Source organism: Protobothrops mucrosquamatus, unplaced genomic scaffold (genome assembly GCF_001527695.2).
Source record: "Protobothrops mucrosquamatus isolate PMUCROS unplaced genomic scaffold, P.Mucros_1.0 scaffold718, whole genome shotgun sequence".
In the NCBI taxonomy this organism is placed as follows: Eukaryota; Metazoa; Chordata; class Lepidosauria; order Squamata; family Viperidae; genus Protobothrops; species Protobothrops mucrosquamatus.
This window is the reverse complement of record NW_015386998.1, coordinates 324,925-333,015: the sequence shown is the minus strand read 5'-3', so window position 1 is coordinate 333,015 and position 8,091 is coordinate 324,925.

The window sequence follows — 8,091 nt, the reverse complement described above, 5'->3', positions numbered from 1 at the left end:
TGCCTGGGATTGTCGCTGGGAGAAGGGGGTGATGGGGTGTGGCTAATGGGGGATCCCTTAAAACCTTGAATGGGAGAGCTTGGACCCAAGTCCTGTCTAGAACGCCTGCAACCAGCTTTCTCTTAATAAAGATGCCTGTTGGAAGAAATATTCCAGGAGTTCTGTCTTCTTAAGATGCAAAGTGGGGTGGGTCCTTACACTTTCTTTACGTCTATGAGCTGCACGGGTCATTCTTTGTAATTTCGGATCTTCTTTAATTTCCATAAATTGTTGCTTAACTTGACCTTGATCTTGTAGTTCTATGAAGCTTGATGACAATATAGCCCCTTCAGCCACTTTATCTTCACCAATTCTTTCCTTCCTGGTACCTTGTGGAGATGATGGTGAACCTGCTTTCAAGATTGAAATATAAAAATCCCTTGCTTTTGCAATAGTATTGAGCCTGTAGCGTATTCCCATATAATTCACCATTATACCAACAGGTATCTCCCATCTAAATTGAATTTGTTGCTTTTTCAACTCTTCAGCCAGGAAGGCGAAATCCTTCCTTCTTCTGAGTATTTTAGGTGGTATCTCCTTTAAAATTATCACATCTTGTCCTGATATTTGAAATTTCTGATTGTAGAAAGCTTGAATAATTTGATTACGAATTGATTTTCTGGAAAAGTAGATAACAACATCTCTTGGAAGGTTTCTCTGTCTTGCCACCCATGAATTGACTCTAAAAATTGTTTCCATTTCTCTCATAATTTCTTCAGGTTGGCAGGACAAAACCAAAGCCAGATCTGCTGCAATCTCCTCCTCCAATTTTTCTTGAGCATTTTCTTTCAGCCCCCTTATTCTCAAAGCATATTCCATTTCTCTATATTGTGACAAAATGACCTCATTTTGAGTTGAATCCACGTTCTCCTCCACTTTTCCCAGTCTAAGTTCCATACTTTCAACATGTTCCTCCACTTCCTCCACCCATCCTTCAATACGTTCTACATAAACTGCCAGGCCTTGCAATGCAAACAATATATCATCTCTCATCTCTACATTCTTCTCTTCATGTTTCTTTTCAAACAACTTCTCCATTTCCATTCTAATCTGTCTTGCATTGTCCTTTAATGCATCCTGAATATCTCTCAATGTAAGTGCTGGAATTGGGGGGGAAGGTGGAGAAGTCTTAGGTTTTGGCTGCTGTGATGTTTGAACAGCTGGAGAGGAGATTGTGCTTTTTTGAGGAACAAAAGTTCCCACACGCTTAGAGGCCATTTTACTTTTCTCCTTCTTCTCTTATACTTTCATTTGTATAATATAAAATCTTATAAAAGTCTTGTAAAAGTCTTATAAAGTCTTGTAATCACATCAAACAATGATAGAAACAGAAAGCTTGTCCAGCCAGCACAAAGTAACTAAATCTGTTACAATAAATAGTCCAAGAGAAAGTCTCCAAAAAGTGAAAGTCTCATATGATTTCAATTGAGAAAACAGAAACGCCCTTCCGCAGCCATATTCCTTCTTCTTCAAGTTAACATAAGAAGCGAAGAAGATTCTTTAATTCTAGAGTTAAAGTTTTCAGCTCAATCAATTTTAAATCCTCCTGGTAGGCTCTGTCTGCCTGTAAAATTCAACTCACGCTTTCCTTGGACGGCAGAGGCTGAATCCGCATCTGGCTTCGTTTTGACGAAGGCAGCCTGAAGCATGGAGAAGTCCCCGACTCCGGGGGAACTCCTGAGCCCTCACCGCTGCAAAAATACGAGGGCTAGGGAGCTCTACCCCTATCGGGGAAGCTCACCCCCCCTTTGCCCAGGGAAGGGGATTCCAAGCCGCGGAACAGCTGTTCCTGCGGCTCTTACGTGTCTTCAGGGCAGACAGCTCACAGAGAAGCTGCCATCGGCGCCGTGACTCAACCGGAAGTGTTCGGTCTCAAGCTCTTGAAGACGCGTCAGGGTTGGCTCTCTCAGCAGATTAGCAGGTAGTAAACCATTGGTGAATTCTCCCTTTAATAGTAATATCCCTCAATATAATTTAATAAACCTCAGAGTCTGGGAATCATTTCCTACAGTTCCCTGCGGCTCTGGGTTCAGCACTGCCTTAAATCGGAGGCTTTTGAACTGCAGGGTGTGTGTGTGTGCAGGGAAAGACAATTGCCTTTGATTCCTTCAGTTTTCCTCAGGGCTCTGGGGGAAAGGAATTTGTTGTTTTTTTGTGAGCAGCTCACAAACTGCCTTAGGTGAGATTGTCACCTCCCCTCTTAGGACCCAGGGAAAAGCGTTCCCACCTCAGATTGATTCTATTTTGCTTCCCAGACCTCCGGAGCCGTTTGGGACGCTGCGGCCGCCATTTTGGCTGCCGTTTGAGGCAGCGAAATTTAAAATGACTCCCAAGGCTCTGTTTTTTCCTTTCTCACGATCGGAGACAAATTGGAGCATTTTCCCACAGCCAGTGCACTAGCTTCTGCCAGGACTTTCCCAACATTGGGAAAACCTCCCCTGTGTGGTCACAGTAGTTGTTTTTGGTGGCAGAGCAAGTTGCGGCCGCCATTTTGTTTTTGCTAAAACAAGAGTAAAAACTTTTCCTGGCATACCCAGGCTGTTTAATCTTTCTCCTGTGATTTAAGTGTTTCTGCCTTCTGGGTCTTTGGTCCCTGGTCAGGTCACACAGCCCTAGAGTCTCTAATTTCCACCCCGAATTCTGATGGCCGCCATTTTGAATGCCCCCCAAAATAAATAAATAAATAAAATAAAATAAAATTTAGACCTCATCAGGCCAGAGCCCTATAGTCACAAAGGCCTGAGTGATTTTTGAGGGAAGTTTTGTTTCGTAATATTATACACTAAATTAATCAAGCTTCTATTGATCCTCATCTTTCCTTGCCTGGCCTGTATTCAGGCCCTCTACGCCCTTCATTGGGCCATCTGGTGCACTTTGACTGGCCACCTAAGGCCTCCGGGCGGAGCCCAGAGCGAGTCCCCAACTGGGCCTTCGGCATCAGCTGCCATTGCCGTGACCAAGCCCAGATAGAGTTGCCTTTTTGGTCAGGTGGTCAGGGGAGTTGCCTTTTTGGTCAGGTGGTCAGGGGAGCTGTCTTCGTTGCTTGCTCCAATTTCGCTTCCGCCAACTGCTTGCCTGCCAGAGCATTTGCCTCAGTTTACCTGAGACAGCTCAACCTAGGATGGAGGACTCCACTGGGCCTGAACCCATGTGCACAGCTTCCCCATCCTCTCGTTACGGCCGACAGACCACCTCCAATCCGGAGGGAGCAGGCAAGCCCACAACCAAGGCTACGGGCACTCTCAGGAAAACTTCCAAGTTGGCGGAAAAGCATGCCAGCCGTAAGCACCAGGCTCTGGAGAAGGAGCTCTCCAGAGTGCAGAGACAGGCAGGATTAGAGATGGACCAAGTGGCGGCCCCTGAGTTTGACCTTCCTTTAGGTCCTTTGACCTCAGCTCAGGGCGTGTGGTCTCTGACAGAAGCTCCCATTGCATATTCAGCTCTAGTTCAGCATACAGCTACTAATCCCTCATTTGTCTCGGGTTCAGCCCCTGAGGCAACCTTTACTCCAACTACAGCAGGGCTCAGGGGTCCTGACCTCGGAGTTATTTTCTCCAATGAACGAATGGAGGCCCTGTTATCCAAGGGGCGCTCTAGCAGAACTATCTTTCCATCCACCTGGACAGGGGGCATCCACATCAGCTGCGCCACCTTATGTTCCTCCTGCAGAGATCCCTATATTTCAGGAGCCCACATCTCCCGCACACTCCTCAATGAGCGGATACTCATCTCCGCAGGGTGAGGACCAACCGGTCTTCAATTTTTCAGAGGAGGAGGAACTCCCCCCTGAACCCTCTCCATCTGGAGATCTATTCAATCCGGCCCTGTTTCTTCCCTTGCTTCGCAAGGCCACCTCAACTGAAAATATTGGGTTGGATCAGTCCCCTCAACCGCAGACCACATCGGATTTCAGTCCAAATCCGATATTCCTTGAAATGGTGGCAGCCCAGCACCACGTTCCCTCTCCTATATTTCTCAAGGGGATCAAAAAGCAATGGGTATCCCCTTCCTCATTTCCTTTCGTAAGCGGGTCGGATAAAAAGATCTTTGGTACCTCTACAGACTTAAGTGGGGCCCTTGAGGTCCCCAAGGTGGATGAGGCCTGGATCCCACTGGTATCCCAGACTGCAGTCGCTATGGATATGTCTGAGGCGCTTAAAGCGGACGGCAAGAAGTGGGAACAGACTTTCTGTAAGACTCATCAATCAGCGGCATGGGCTATCAAAACGGCCACCTGGGCATCCTTTTTTTGTCCAGACCACCCTCTTGTGCCTGCGCCAACTACAGGCCAGAGTCCCTCCTGAGGACATTCGGACTCTCCAGAACCTAAGTACAATGGTGGCTGCAACTGAGTATGCCGCGGATACGACTCTTCAGTCGGCCAACTTTGCTTCCAGGTCCCTAGCCTCCAACATCATAGCCAGAAGGATGATATGGCTGAAACACTGGCAGGCCGACGCCAAAGTCAAATGGCTTCTTGCCACTGCCTCATATCTGGGCAACAATCTCTTTGGGGAGGTACTGAATCCGTACCTTGTGAAGAACAAGGATAAACGGAAGGTCATGGCACACCTTACTAGACAGTCCGACAAACGTGCCACTCCATATTTCCGCAGGCAGTTCCTTCGGACAGCAGAAGGTTCAGCAGCCACCCAGCCCCCCCATTCATACACACCCCGGCAGGACAGGCCATATGACCGTCCGTACAATAGACTGGGCTTTCGCCCCAGGCAGCAGAACCAATCTAAGAGGCCATTTCGAGGGGCAGGACATCCCTTCAGGAAGTCCAAAGGATTCTTGCGCCTCACTCCCCATAGGGGGAAGACTTGCCCACTTCTTCCATCAGTGGGAACTCACATCCACGGACGCCTGGGTCTTACAAACAATCCAGTTTGGACTGTCCCTGGAATTTCTGGCCAGTCCCCCGGGTCACTTCATCTCCTGTTCCACCTCTCGGGATCCGATAAAAAAAGGGGCTTATGCAGGAGGCCATTCAGCATCTCCTAGAGATTCAGGCCATAGAACCGGTTCCGCCGGACCATGTAGGCTGGGGATTCTACTCCGTCCCCTTTGTGGTTCCCAAGACCTCGGGGGAATGGAGGGCAATTCTAGCGCTTAAGGATCTGACCTATCACATTGCATACAAATGTTCAAAATGCAATCCCTCCAGTCCATTCTGGGAGGCATCAGACAAGGAGACTTCCTGGTGTCAATAGACCTCATGGAAGCGTATCTCCACATCCCCATCCATCCAGAACACCGGTGGTTCCTCAGGCTCTGTTACAGGGGCCACCACTTCCAGTACAAGGCCCTTCCATTCGGCCTTTCCTCGGCACCCAGGGTGTTCACCAAGTTCCTGATTGTTCTGGCCGCCCACTTGCAGAAGGTACCGGTACGCGTCCAATGTTATCTGGACGATATTCTGATCCAAGCATCGTCCTTCTGGGCGGCCCAGTCAGACCTGTAACTAACTATTCAGGTCCTCCAGCAGCACGAGTTCTCGGTGAACTTCCAAAAGAGCCAGACGGTTCCCTCATCAAGGCTCCTGCACCTGGGAGCCATCATAGACACCACAAACTGCATAGCCATTGTTCCCTGGGCCAGACTCCACCAGCGGGAATGCCAATGGTTCCTTCTTCCATTCCAGCGGTTGAATGTCAGCACATCCAGCCAGTAGGTGAGGCTCCCGGTCAGTACCCTCAGGTCTCTACGCTGGTGGCTCTCAGAAGCTGTAGCCAAGGGGTCTCCTTCAAGGAGCCAGACTGCCTCACCATCATGACGGACATCAGCCTCTTCAGTTGGGGAGCCCACCTTCAGTCTCAGTTTGAGCAGGGCTGTTGGTCCCATGCAACCTTGAGACACAACATCAATTGGCTGGAACTCAGGGCCATTCACTTGGCTCTCCGTCAATTCCGACACTGGATCAGGTACATCACATATTAATCCTCATGGACAACGTGGCGCCCAAGGCCCACATGAATCGGCAGGGGGTCTCCAGATCTAAGTCCCTTATGTCCAAGGCCCGGTTAATGGGATCCTGGGCAGAGCCCAACCTGCCATCTCTCAAGGCCGGACACATCTTGGGGGTCAAGAACTGGCAGGCAGACTTTCCTGGTCGCTCCACGATAGACCCCTCGGAATGGGGACTACATCCGGATCTTTTTTCCGGAATATTCAGCAGGTTCGGCCATCCGGTCATCAACCTGTTTGCATCGTCGAGCAATGCCCAACTCCCCGGGTACTTCTCCTGTTATTATCTTCCGGGGCGGAGGGGACGGATGCCCTGTGGACTCCGTGGCCGCAGGGTCTTCTTTATGCCTTCCCTCCCCTTCCGCTCATTCTGCCGACCATCCGCAAACTGCTTCAGGAGCAGGCGGAAGTGATCCTCGTGGCCCCATACTGGCCGCAGAGACCCTGGTTTGCCGATCTCATGAATCTCTCCTGCTCTCCTCCATGGAGGATTCCCCCACATCGCATGTCCTTACACCAGGGGGTCCTCCAACATCCGGATCCTCAGTGGTTACAGTTAGTCGCCTGGCGCTTGAGCACAACATCATGAAACAAGAGATATTCTCTCCACAGGCAATAACCACATTTCAGGCCTCTCGTGGACCGGCAAGCAATCGCATTTACGTTTTCATATGGAACAATTTTTGCCATTGGTGCAGAAGGTGGCAACTAGATGTGTACAATTAACTATTCCCCAGATCGTAGACTATCTTCTTGACAGTATGGACAGAGGCCTGGCCTCTGCGACCATTCGTAGGCAGGTAGCAGCCCTATCGACATTGCTCACTTGTTCGGACTCAGTTCCTCTAGCTCAGTGGTTCTCAACCTTTTTAATGCCACGACCCCAACCGGTCATAAGTCGAGGACTAAACCGGTCGTAAGTCGAGGACTAAATCGGTCGTAAGTCAAGGACTAAACCGGTCGTAAGTCGAGGACTACCCAACCGGTCGTAAGTCAAGGACTTTCCCTGCCCGGGAGCGCTGCGCATACGTGGTTCTGCCCCCTGCACCGGCCGAGGCATAGCTGGCAAGCGGCAGAGATGGAGCAGGCCAACCACCAGCTGGTCCAGCCCAAGGGAGGTAAGGCACCCGCCGGAAAAGGGGAAAAAAATGGCGGACAAAAGAAATGGTGGACAAAAAAAATGGCAGACAGCCTTGCTTGGCAACCCCCATGAAATGGTCGATCGACCCCAAATGGGGTCCCGACCCACAGGTTGAGAACCACTGCTCTAGCTCATTATCCCAGGATACGCGCTTTCATCAAGGGGGCTTACAACACTAGCTCTCCCATGGTACACAGGTATCCTTCTTGGGAGCTGCCTCGTGTGCTTCGCGCACTAACAAAACCGCCATTTGAGCCCTTAGCTACTATACCATTGCGGGCTTTATCTCTTAAGGTTCCCTTCTTGATCGCCATTGCGTCAGCCAGGCGTATCTCAGAACTGGCTGCTCTCTCGGTCAGGAATGACCTTTGCACCTTCCACCAAGACCAGGTGGTCCTTCGGTTGGATCCCGCCTTCGTGCCCAAGGTCAATTCACCTTTCCATAGGACACAGGAAGTCATCTTGCCTGACTTTTGTCCTGATCCCTTCCATGACTTGGAGCGGCAGTGCCACACGTTGGATGTCCGCAGGGCCCTGCGGCGTTACATAAAGCGCACGGAACCTTTTTGCAGATCTGAGGCCCCTTTTTGTTTCCTTCCGTTCCAGCTTCCCTGGGACAGAAGGTATCCGCTGGCACTATCGGCAGGTGGATCAGGTCCTGTGTCGCGGAGGCGTACCAATCTTCCTCCTTACCGACTCCAAGTCATATCACAGCCGATTCCACTCGCAGCGCTGAGACATCTGCGGCATGGGCCACTCAGGCATCCATCGAAGAGATTTGCAGGGCTGCAACACGGTCATCGCCCTCCCCTTTTATACGTCATTATAGGATTGACCACTTTGCTTCAGCGGACGCCTCCTTTGGTCGGTGGGTCCTCCAGCAAGTGGTCTCCGGGGACATAGATTCAGCCTTATCTGTTTCCCACCCATCGGGACAGTGA